Source organism: Phasianus colchicus, chromosome 14 (assembly GCF_987193195.1).
Source record: "Phasianus colchicus chromosome 14, bPhaCol1.hap1.1, whole genome shotgun sequence".
Classification (NCBI taxonomy): Eukaryota; Metazoa; Chordata; class Aves; order Galliformes; family Phasianidae; genus Phasianus; species Phasianus colchicus.
The window spans coordinates 13,512,764-13,526,027 of record NC_143449.1 but is presented as its reverse complement, the minus strand read 5'-3'; the positions used below and the strand labels follow the sequence as shown (position 1 = coordinate 13,526,027).

Genomic DNA, 13,264 nt, shown 5'->3' with positions numbered 1-13,264 from the left:
CTGTGATCTTTTCCATACCTTTTTTTCTGTTACCATTTATTTTCATTTTAACAATGGTATCGGAGCCACAAAGATGATTCATGATTTCAAGAATCATGGAAGGGGTACAACTCAGGCCAGTGCTTGCAGCCTACAGAAGCATTCATATTTTGATGGTTAAAAACCTTGAGGGAGATTCTCACTGCTGTATATATTAAATATACTTATTTCAGAGAGAAAGCAGAAAAGCAGCACAATGTACATATGCTCTGTTGAAAAGAACCAATTTTCACTAGCTAATTAAGTGGCTAGTGAATTTTAATGCTTTGGAAAGCATTAATCAGTCACTTCTATTAAAATATTGAAGATAGTACACGCTATGTCATAACCCCTATACATTCAGTGATACAAAAGCCTATAAAAAGTAATATGAATATAGCAGTAATGGAATTATTTTCACAGTCTTTGCTGTACAGTTTTCTCACACCTTTGTTAAAAATGGAGCTAAGCTGAAGATTCCAGGTTGAGCTTGTTTCACTGTCAGTGTCTTTCCCCCCTCCACACACGACAGTCAGTACTCCTGTATTTCTACAGAACCCAGAGCTGAGTCTGGGTGGATTTTTCTACCCACACTGAAGGTAGTGAAAGAGAAAAATCCAATAACACCAATGACAGATGGATTGGATCCAATCTTATCATGAAATATTGGCATTCCAGAAAACATAAACGGACTAAAAAGCACCACCTCCCTTCAGGTAGGAAAAGATTTTGCCTTTTCTACTGAAAGTATTGTTAACAGTTGAAGACAAGGGGTAATACCAATAGCTTCTTAGAGATTCAAAGCAGCAGGTATGTAACAATGCTTTTGTCTCTGATGATGAAGCTAATTGTTCTCTACTTTCTAAAATGCCTCTATGTCTCCTATAGATTTTCCATACATTATTTTTCAGCCACTCTGGACAATGTGAAGCTTTCTTAGAGTTACAATCAATAAATGAAAATATAAAAGTCTTTATTTACACAACCAGACAGGGGCTCTAATGCAGTCCTTGTAGCACAATACATCACCATACTATAGCTTTCCTTAGGGTTTATTCTCTCCCTTACACAACTGCAAATGTGTTTAAATCAGACCAAACACCTGGAGACTTTACAGCTGTATTTTTCTATCCTAAACGAGTAGATGTTGCTCTACCTGTCATATACTCACTCCACACAACAGTGAGAAACAGTTTCAAAGTATCAGAGAGGAAAGCAAGTCACTGGCAAATCCTCCAGTCTGTGTGATACAATAGTTTGTGCTGACATCTATCCCTTCCTATTTATCAAAAAGAAAAGAAAGAACACATATCTAATTGCCTGTATCCTTCAAAAGGAAGGAATCCAGTTTGCTCTAAATAAATAATTACAAGTAACATTAACCATTTGAAAAATTTTAGAATGAAATAGTCCTAAGCCTTTCCAACAGCAGCAAAACTAGGTGCTAAACACATTGTTTTCACAAATCAGACACGATATATTTATCTGTATAGTAGGTTCCCCTTTTTCTCTTTACAGCTGCAGCAGCACTTACAGGTGCAATGAATATTGACACAACATAAGAACTAATCACTTTTTCCTCGTGCTGCTTTTAAATATTGTATAGATATGCAGATATTTTTGAACAAAAAATTTCACCAACATGAATTATAAGGCTGCATACAAGAGATAGCTGAAATGTCAAACATGAAATGTCCACAACAATAAAGACAGACTCTCAGAATAAAAATAATACGTGAGACATACATGAGAGAGAGAGAGAGAAAGAGAGAGATTATAGAGAATTGAAGATAAAAATCTGTCCTTTCAGCATTTGAAAAGAAAATACTTCATAGATATTTATGTACCTGACTTCTTTGGGAAAAATTCCATGCATATCCACAAGTGTCAAGCAAACGTAAAATTATTTCTCAACATGTGACTTTAATAACTTTCAGACACACACATAACATGGCACTGACGCACTTAAGCAGAACTTAAGCTGCCAGTACTGTGAGCACGCTTCCTTTCCTTTTTCTCATTGTTCATTAATACATACCTACTTGTATCTTGCCTTTTTTTTTTTTTTTTTTTTTTTCCAATCAGTGTCACGGTATTAACAATAGACTACTGCATGGGTAATACCTGTTCAATCTAGCACCCACTACCACTAGTAAAATGCAGGAGGATCAATTCCTCTTTCAGAAGTAGCCTAAAAACATTATCAGATTTACGGTGTTAAAATAAACATGATAAAGGCCAAACAGCTTTAAAAAAGTACAAATCATGCATATCCTTTGAATAACAGAAATCTGAGGAGCTATTCTGAGCTATTGAAAGCTTTGAGCACCTGGGCCTAACCTGATGAGCAGAAACCTTCTATCCATGTGACCATGGCTGCCCTTTGTTACTGTGACCTTCCAGCACACCCTCCATGCAATTAAACCTTTAGTCATTCCAGTGGCAGCTATGATCAAACAGGTAAGTTTGTTGGAGTCTATTTTTGAAAAAAGTCCAATAGTAAATTTTTCTAACGTAAGCCTTTGTCTCCTTTTCTGAAATTTTGCCAGCACTGCACCTCAAAGATTTCAATTATCTTCCTGTCAGCAGCATTTCTTTCTCATGATTCACATTCTGGCTACTGAAAAAATAAATTGCAATTTTTACCAGTCAAGCCTTGTACAACTCATGTTTCCCAATTGTTATGCTTGAGAATGTTAAGAACTCACAATAACACAGTAACTGATGCATTTAACTGACATGCAACCCAAAACAGTCAGTAATGTAGAGGAGCCTAGGTTGGATCTTAAACAACTGTATTAATCCACCTCTTCTACAGCTGAATGTTTTTTATATCTAGCATCGCATTTTGATTAACAAAGTCTAGATTTTTGGCATATTCTCAAATAGATTTTTTTAAATTATTTTTTGTAATGTGATTGTAGGAAGACAGTTTTGTTGTAATAGCTGAAATCTGTCATACATTTTTTATCAATGATAAGTTGATTAAAATTGACCATGCCATCACATATTTACACATATTTTTAGATACACGCCATCAACATACATAGTCATGGAGGAAACAATAAGAAATAATCTTTCTGAGCAGTCACTGAACCAGTCGTCAGTTGCTCATGCTATTCCATGTATCTTCCATGATAAGACTGTATCACTATAAATAAAATAAATATTTTTAATGCCCAAAGACAATTTCCTCTTGTTAATCTGTTGCAGCTTCTGGTCTATAATTCTTGTCATCTTGTGCAACTTGTGGATCATCTCGTTTTCGGTACTTTGACAAAAAGCATAGTTACTCACTTCCAGCTGCCTTCTCTCCTGTTTGTGGCTGCTGGTGGTTGATTCATCAACAAAAATTCCACTTCCTAAAGGCGTTTTCTCCATGGGATTCTATGTGACCCTAGGAATGAAGAGCTACTTGCCACTCTCTAGGAATTGAGAATTTTCAGAAATATAGATCCACCTGATTGCCACTTGCAAAGGTAATTCTAAATATGATTCTTGTAGGATTCAATGAGGCTCATAAAATTTACATGAGGGTTTAAATTTCTAGTCAGCTGTACAAATTTCAAGCTCCCAAGCTTCGTGGTTCCAATTCTAGTCAATCAAAAACTTTTATGAAAACAGAATTATATATGCCCATACATATGTATAGACTTTGGCAACAGACAAGTAAAATTCACAACTTCAAATGATATAATATTTCTAATAACTATGAATCTTAGGACAAGACACTATTCTCAATTGTTCTAATGTTATATATGAAATTACTGAACTAATCAAATGCATAAATTACTCATAAATCCCATAAATGCTAACCATACATCTTCGAGAAAGTTAAGAAAGTTGAGGTGAAAAACAGAAGGGTATGACTGTAGTCTAAAATTATAAGTAGGCCAAAAGTCCATTGCAAATATAACTCACTGGATTAAACAGACAGACAAAAGTTCAATTTCAAAATTTACAATTTATAGTTTTTTCTATACCTAATAGCTGAATTTGTGTTCAAAATGCATTCCAGTAATCCAAATGAGTTTGTCTAAATACCTAGCGAAGTATACATTAGATGAAGTTGTAATGATTTTTTTTTCTAATTATTCTATACATGTGAATAAAAAGAGGAAAGTGCTCTAGAACAGAATCATGGAAGTCTACCAACAAGCCTAATGAAATTGTAAGTCATCTTTTGAGTCTACAGGGATTAAAAATGTAAAGCTTTTGAATGTCCTCCAGCCAAGTAAATGAACCTCACATATGCCACACTAGTCTGTGCACCTCAAATCTACTCATTTCTGTTAAGACAGCTATTTTAGTTTCAGCAGCACATTAGTTCTATGACTCTTCCTTGTCCTAACTCAAGATTGAGCTTAAGTTTAATGTTCTGTTTTTCAGAGAGCTGTGTCTCTACACATTTTTTAACCTTTTTAAAAATCATTATTATAATTAACCTTTTTAGAACTCTCTGAATTTCTTTCAGCCATTTTTCAAACTAAGATTTTATTTTCTCTTCTGTTTTAAATTAAAGATAGCTGTATAATGCAGTCCTTAAACATTTATCAATAATCTGTATATTCCCATACAGACAAAAACATTCTGAATTATATTATTTCAGGAACGTAATTTCAACTGTATGCATGTTCTTGTGAACAGACTTCACATTGGCTTCAATACTGTCTGAATAATCTCGTGTAGCACATATTTACCTTCCTTTGACACTAACTCCATTTCTTCCATAATCAGTTTGATTACTTATTTTGAGATACAAATTTTCCACCATTTCCATTTTACACTGTTATTATCAGCAACTTTACTGTAGAAACAAAATCATGCCTTCTGCACTGAGATCTGGAAGCTCACTGCTAATTGCTGCATTATTAATTGCTAAGTCAACTAGTGACAACAGGGAATGCAACTGTTGTCTCTGGAGGGGCAAATGGATTGTCAGGGAAGTATCTTCTTTATCAGCTGCTTTTTTCTCTTCTTCCTTCCTGGGAATGAAGCCTGTGTTGTTTCCTTGAAAACGTGTAAGCAGTGATAGAATACAAAGAAACTGCAATGGACTCTGCACTCTAAGAGAAGCACACTTTAATTTGATTATGTCGCTAGAATTGCTTAGTAATGACTATTGAAGGCACAGAAGAAGAATGCTACAGCTATAATTATACTACCTGACAGACCAACAAATTAAGTACTAGATACCTCCAAATTTACCAACCTTCCCCTTTCCTGTCTTTCTACTGATGCATATTTAAAATGCTTCACACAGATTCATGCGTGTGTAGTGTGACAATTGATTGGCAGAAGGTGATTTGTTTTCCTGAATGATGCCGGTATGATCTTCACTCACAGTCTTTTATTGATCCTTGAAACAAATATCATCCTGTACTGGTTTCATTAGGCAGGCACTCTCTTGTTAATTACCGCTCACTCAAATCTTTTGGTGTTTCATTAAGGTGAACAAATTGGTAGAATTAAATAAACAATCCATGTCAGCCTGCCACTGTCGTTCTCTCATTCCTGGTCTTTAATTCACCAGAATGCCAATAAGGAAAGGGATGTTTTCCCTCCTTTTTTTTTTTTTTTTTTTTTTTTTTTTTAGCATTTCTGACATCAAATCACAACAAAGTGGTGCAATGCACCATAAGAATTGACTAAATCAAGTTGGAAAATAGTCTGAAAGACTTGGCTGACTACATTGCAAATCCTTTTGGACTTTAGGGAGAGTTCTTCTACCTAACTGCAGAAACATGCAGTATCATCAGCTTCTCTGCAATGGATCAAAGTTGTTTTTTTCTCTATTTACAAGGATGAAAGGGAAAAACTAACAGCAAAGATTATTTGTATGGAGGTTTCCAAAATGAGTTATATTAAATTGCTCTGATAAAAAACACTTAAAAACTGTGTCTACAGGGGAATAAATAAATAAATAAAGTCTAAATAAATTTCCTGTACAAATAAAATAAACATTTCTCTCTCAATCAGGAAATTTGAAAGAAAGAGAAAAGTATAATGCTACTCATTCCCTATGCTGTATGTAACTGATTTTGGAAGGCTGCATAACACAAGACATTGGAATTAGAGAACTTTCTCTGTAGTTCAGAGTATCTAATATAAGCTCAGATTCAAGATGATTAAGAGCAGCCAGGGCACTTTTAACTAATGAATCCTTTACTCTGTGTGTTCTCAGGCTTCTGGAAAGGTCTGAATCTCCCTAAGCATATTTAGCAGCTTTATCAGTATTAATGTAATGATTCCTACACCTCTTTTCACTGTGCTGTCATCCAGTCACTAACAGATTTCCTTATGACCTGCAATGAACTGCTAGGAAAATATAAAGAAGCAGAATTCAGAGGAAGCTGCTATTTTTCAGAATCTTCTAAAAAGCAAAAAGATCTGAAAGTAATTCAGATGCTGCTTCAGTGTCTTTTTTCCCCCTTCTTTTCACTTCTGAACAAGCTTGCCTTCCCCAGGACGCAAGTGCTGTGGAAAGAAACCGCAAGACCATCAAGAGCTAAGCTGCAATAAATAACAGACCAGGAGTGGATCTAGATAACCACAGTGTATGTCATACTTACTCTAAAGAAAGTGAAAGGCAATAATCTTAAGACATAAAACAGGTAGATTTTTGACATCTCAAGCACATACCTTCAACCAGTGTCTTTGATTTAGGGGTTAGAGGAGGGAACTGCTGGACTTAAGCTTTCAGGAGACATCTGCCCATTTTCAGAAGGATAAAACATGCTCAAAAATTAAATTGATGAGAGCCACTGTTTATTAATAGAAAGCAGTAAGAATTAGCAGTAATAGTAACATATATTTAAATGGACTAGAGACCAAAGGAATATATATACAGTGTGAAGTTGAAAACACTGATTTGCCATCCTCCCTTCCTCCTCTATCCCCTTTTCACTCCCCTTTCTCTTCAGTTTTCTGTCGTCTTCTCATCTTTATCTGAAAGGGACCTATCAGCTATTATGTGGCTGACTGGTAGTGATGAGACTGCCAAAATGTGACAGCCTTATCTACAGCACAGCCTTGCAAATTGCCAACCATTGATCCAGCAGTCTGTGCCAGCTGATCAGTGTAAAGCTGTTTTGATTTCTTTTCTTCTGGGAAAGAAATGAACTTCTCTGCCAGCAGCGACTATCCTGCCAGTGCTATTCCCCAGTCAAACAAAGGGCCTGAAAATTAGAATTTAGTTAGATGAATTTAAATGACATCCCTTTCTCTTCACTTTATTTCTACAATATTATGGATGTTGTATCCCATTCCAAAATGTGAAGAAAAACAATGCAGTTGATTATAATAATTTCTCTTCAGGCTTTATGTACATAAACATCTTTCAGGTATGTAGTTTAGCATTGCCAGATCCTTACAAACTTATATCACAAGAGCTTTTCAAAATGGTCTTTCTCTGTTATTACAATCAAATTTCACAACTGAAGAAATTTCAGCTAGTTGTATCCCATTGTGTGAAGGATTAATATTTTGCTTAGTTTCTTCTGTCCAAATGATGTCCTTGTTGGATTATTTGGAAAAGTATATTTATTTTACCACTTACAAAGTAAAAATAAAAATAACAAAACCTAAATAGGCAATCTCGTATTTCTGTTCTTTCATCTACATTCGGGAGCTTATGTACATTTGTCCCTCAGTCTATAAATGATGCCAGCTTTACTGAAATAAAGAACAGATGTACTCTTCAACATACAGACCAGGCTAGATATGCCCCTAAAAGATTAACAGTATCTTTTTCTTTTTCTTTTTTTCTTGGTCTGATTTAGTCCAAGGGGGACATTTTGTAGCTTTTCTCTGTTTAATTCTGCAATCCAAACAGCCTCTTGATGATCACAGATAGGTTTTTATTTGTTTGTTGCTTTTAAAATTAAACAGACACATTGCTAAATATAAAAATAGCCCAAGGGTTGGCAAAGAACTTGGTGACACTGAAATCTTGAAGATTTGACTCTTGATTTAATATACAGCAGGATTAAGTAAAAAAAAAAAAAAAAAAAAAATCTTCACACCAAATTCCTTCTCTACATTGACAGATTTGTTGTCCTTACACTTTTCTGTATCCTTTCTGCTTCGTCCTTCAAAAATTCTTAATTTTGTATCATCATTTCATTTCCTAACTATTTTTCAGTTCAGATAAACTTCCTGGAAGGCATGCTTTCATTGGATGAAAGATACTTTCAGCTCATTTTCTATTTTCTTCTACATTCCTGAAATATTTCTTGAAACTATTAATTGACTTCATTATAATACTTTAAGTCAGAATGTTTATCAACCTACATGGGATGTTGCAAAATTAGCACCATACGCACCAAACCTTCCCTAAATTCCTGAGTCAAGGTTGAGTGTATTAGAAAACTCTCTCCTTTCTAGTTGCAAAAGATTTGTTGCCCCTTCACCCGAAACAAAGTATTTTATATTGATGGACATCTTCTGGCTCCAGGCAAGTCTAAATCTGTTATTGCCAGCTCCACAACCTAACATCAGAAAGAAACTCACACCTTTCATGACATCAGAGAAAGATGTAAAATATGCATCATGGCAGCTGAACTCTTCAAAAGAAACTGGGTTTGTCACACTTTATAACAGTTCTTTCCGATTGCTGTGTTACCTTTAAAGAACTCCAGTCTATGGGATAAATCAAAGGGGACACAGGCACTCAGGAGTCCACAGACAACCGTTCAGCAGTATTAGCACAGCCCTCTGCAAATACAAAGCAGTTTGCAAGCCCTAAAGAATATTAAAATGCTTTCTATCTTAATTCATCTATATAGACTGAAGTCATATTTCTCTCTAGTCTTTCTGGGAATGAAATTGAATTCCTCTTGTACATGTTACTCATGATTCCCTCTGTGAGCTTTAAGTTTTAATTATGCATAGAAAACCATAACGATTCTGTACCAATAAAAACATTTGAAGAATGAAAAGTTATGCAGAAAAAGAATGAATTACTGTAAGATTATTGTAATTAAACAGCAAACATAAGATAATTCATACTGTTAGCACAGGAAGGCATAGGACTCCACTTCCCTCCAATTTCCTTCAGTAGAAAGCAAAGGCTGTAAAATCTGCTGTAACTTATCAAGGTATATTCAATATTCTGCTTGACCAGAATGTAATGTTATATGGAAAAATAGCATTCAGATCTAAATAAAGCACTTGCACTTAATCACTTGGAAAGACTTAAAGTACCTGAGTAGCTGAAATTAAATATCTAGTTAAATAAAACTGTATTTAAGTGTTAAGTTAGACTAAAACAATTCTACTGTTTTTTTTTTTTTTTTTTTTTTTTTAAATTCTTAATATCTTCATCTGGATATCAGAGAAGCAGCAATTTAAAGTTTCCTGGGAATGCCAAATTCAAAATCATCTCAACATTAATGCTAATTTCTCATTAGGATTTTATTTGCTGACTGCAGATGTGCTGGGGTTTAACAGCAGCCTATCCTTGAGGGTTCAGGAATCAGAGACAATTGCAATTATGACTAACAGTTCTCTTCCATTACCTTTTCACTACTACTTGCACAGGTCTCAGCCATACAAAAAAAAAAAAAAAAAAAAAAAAAAAGTCCAGTCAGCCTTTTTTTAATAAAAGTCACTGCTTGGTGCTTGGTTTCAAGCAATTTGCCAAATGACAGACTCAGTAAGAACCAACAGCAGAAAGAGAGAGCAGCAACAGAATCCAAGCCAATGTTCCACAAGCTGAGGGTCTAACAGCCTATTGACAAGGATGGCAATTCCAATTAAGAGCAAATTACATAAACAGATGAATGTGCAGTTCTGAACTCAAGACTGTGTTCATAAACTCACTATTTAGAAAATAAAAATTTGTTGAAAGTCTGAGCCAGGAACTTTCAAAAATGATACTGTGGAATTGAAATATGTCATTGAATGCTTCCTAGTTAACTAGAAAGCCTTGGAAAGCTTTATTACACCAGTTATTTAACAAAATAACAGAACAATTAGAAAATATTGTTTTCTGTTTCTGCAAAATCCATTCTTCTGACTAGGATCAATACATATGCACACGCACTCTGAATTCACACACAGATCTCCACAAACATCTATGCAAATGTATAGAAGTCCACAGGCATTGTCCATTCAACAACAAAAAAGTATACATAGTTTTTAATTAGTTTAACACTGGCAAATCTTTCCCTACACCACCATTCCATCCATGGGTTCCTAATTAAGCTGTGGAAAGAAGGATAACTATAGAGGCTCTCCAGCATGCTCCCAGTGCAGAACTGTGCAAGAACAGAGCTTCTCTCTGTTACGTATTTCTGTGAATAGGACAGAGAAGATAAGTGTACTGGGGTCAGGACTCTGGACTTCTCATGAAATTATTAGCGAATTCTTTGGGCTACAGACAAGTAAGAAAAAGGATCTACAGCAGCTCAAAGATGCACAGGGTTCTGTGTAGGCTGGAGAAATCTGTAGTGCTCAAAGTGTAAAATGTTGGTTTATTTTTCCTTTTATAGGTTTCTAGAAAGGAGGTGAATTGTTAGAGGGGTCTGACCTCTGTTAGCTAGTGCCCATTCCTAACCCTCATTACCGACAGGAGCACAAAGCCTGCCAAAGTGCTGCTGGACCACAGGCTAAGAGTGCTGCCACAAACTAAGACAGCACTGATTTAACTGTGCCATTGAACAAGGCTCTTGTAAGCTGTTATTCTGGCAGCTAAAAAACTAAGAAAGATTTCCACATTTCAGAAAGATTAATGCACCACTTGTGCTTAAAACAGTGATGGTGTGGTCTCTGCTGAGAAAGGTCTACTTCAGATATAAATCTAATTATTGCACACTCATTCAGATACTGTTTTCAAACAAAGTTGAATAAGTTATTTCAAGCTTTCCTTCCTCTTGAAGGGTTCCTGCCATACCCAGTTCAGCTCTCCAACTAGCAAAGACTGCTTCTCCCAGCATTCTGCATTTACAATCTCCTGTCAGAAGTCAACAATGTCTCTGCTGGTCTGTTTAGACCACGTGGTGGTTTTCATTTTGTTCCTCCACAGATTTTCATGAACTCACACCATGAAGTTATGCATTTTTACAGCAGTCCTTACTAATTAGTTTACACCCTGAAGCAGGAAGATTAAGAATCTTACAAAACAATATCTTATGTAATTAATAATTTTATTTACATGCTGTAAATCCTTTCCAAATCTAAGCTATTTAATCAATGAAGTTATGTTGTGTTAAATGTTACTTTTCAGAATATAGTTTTCATTTTTCTTCCTTCTGCTATTTGAGATATGAACAAAGTGCACTAATGAGATATGAGCCAAAGCCACTTCTGCAAAATTAAAACCATATCCATCACTTCTGTCTAGCCCCTTGAAAACATAAGTGAACCTAGAAAAGCCAGACCGTCCACACTGTACGTGACAGAGTTTGAAATTAAAGCCAGTTGGTGCTCAGAGAATCTGCTGTAAGTTTGCATCATCTTATTTTGTTACAAGTTTACCCAGCAGTAACACATACTCTACCAAAAAAAATTTAAGTAGTGTAACAAGCAGTACCTGAAAAACACAGCAATCACGGAGTTTGACCAAGCTTTACCAGAGTGAGATACTGTAAATCACTCATCAGGAAGAAGGAATGACATTGACCAACACTCACAAACAGATCTAGATTTTTATTTTAGTTGCCAGAGATTTTTTAGAGCTGTGCAAAATCTGCAATTATTCCCAATATTGTTTACTTGTATACAAATCGTGGATATTAATAGATCCGGATCCACAACTCTTATGAATTATACACCTGGCACATATCAATAACAGGGAGGCAAACAAATATTAAAATTACTGCTGAGTTTGATAGTATAATGTACACACAGGATTTATTTCTATCTTTGCCTTTGGAATATGTTGAGCTTTCAGAATTTCTTCTTAGTTACTTGTGTGGTTGCATCTGTTCCCCTCCTGAGTAAATCACAACTATTCACTTTCTAGTTAGAAGATTTCTGCAGAGGAATGTTTGTTGATTTTCATGAACAATCCCATAAGATTCATGCATGATAGAAAATTTAATTCTTTGAAAAGCCCAGAATCAAGCACTTATATTAATAATATCTTCTTGGCCATAATTCAAAATGTCATTTATGACAAATATCCAAATCCCCTTGATATTAAAAGGAAATATCTTACTGAGGTGAGCCGCAGATATAAAAGTGGTCTACAGCTAATTTATGAAATGGTAATGGCACTGTTTCTTGACACTAGATGAGAAAGAGAAAAGGTTGGAGAACGACTGAGAAACATCCTTAAAACCAGAAGTACAACAAATAGAATTGCAGAGTACATTCGACAGTATCACATGTCCAAAGTCAAACTGCCTTCTTTGTGTACCTGCTTAAATGGTACACAATTCAAAATAACTACGAGGCCAGATAATATTAAAAGAATATAAATTCAGATCTGATATTGAATATATTCCCCAGAGAAATAGCATTTTGAATTTCAGAACTACAATCCCCTTTTTATTCAATGGTCTCATAAGCCACTATTAAATATAGGTAATTATTTGCTATAGCAACTATAACAATATGTAATTTATATATAGTTTTGAGCTGTAACAATAAGTCCATTTCATTAAGGAGCACAGTCAATGTACAATGAAAATATCTGTACTCTCAAGCAAAAAGAAATGTGTTTGACAAGAATGAGAGATGGCTATTTGTCCCTATTTTACAAAAACACTCATCTGTTTTTCTGTAAATCAGAGTTTCATTCTGTACTTGATTACATTTAGATCAAAGCACTTAGTTCAGTATGAAAATAGAAGGTCAGTAATTGAGATGATTGTCATTTAGCTTAAAAACAACCAAACTAAAAGGTAGTTTACACAGAGACATTTAAAACTGTATGCTCAAAAAACATCCTTTATTATGTTTCAGCCAGGGACATTAGCATGCAAAAAAGCTTATATTTATCAATTAATTTTATCACTAGTGTCAAAGCTAGGAAAAAAAAAAAAAAAAAAAAAAAAAGGAAAATAAAAGAGTTTTGACATCTCATTCAGATCTTTTCCACTTAGGTTCATATATGCCTGATTTTTCTCACTCTGTAGTAGCCATTTAAGAAGGAAACCTATTTTATGATAAATGGGCTGGAAAACTTGATCCAGGAGCTTCCATTTTTTCTGTAGTTACACAAATCTGATTCTCTTCTGGCACTGGGCTGCAGTGGTATGGAAAGCTGCTGCCACAGTGCCAAAACACATCACATGCCTTG

The 13,264-nt window shown here is 35.0% G+C and overlaps 1 protein-coding gene across 4 annotated transcripts in view; it reads right to left on the bottom strand.

Moving 5' to 3' along the window:
* Positions 1–13,264, bottom strand: part of PCDH11X (protocadherin 11 X-linked) — a 441,647-nt gene that overhangs the window by 178,052 nt on the left and 250,331 nt on the right. The gene's annotated exons all lie outside the window — the stretch shown is intronic.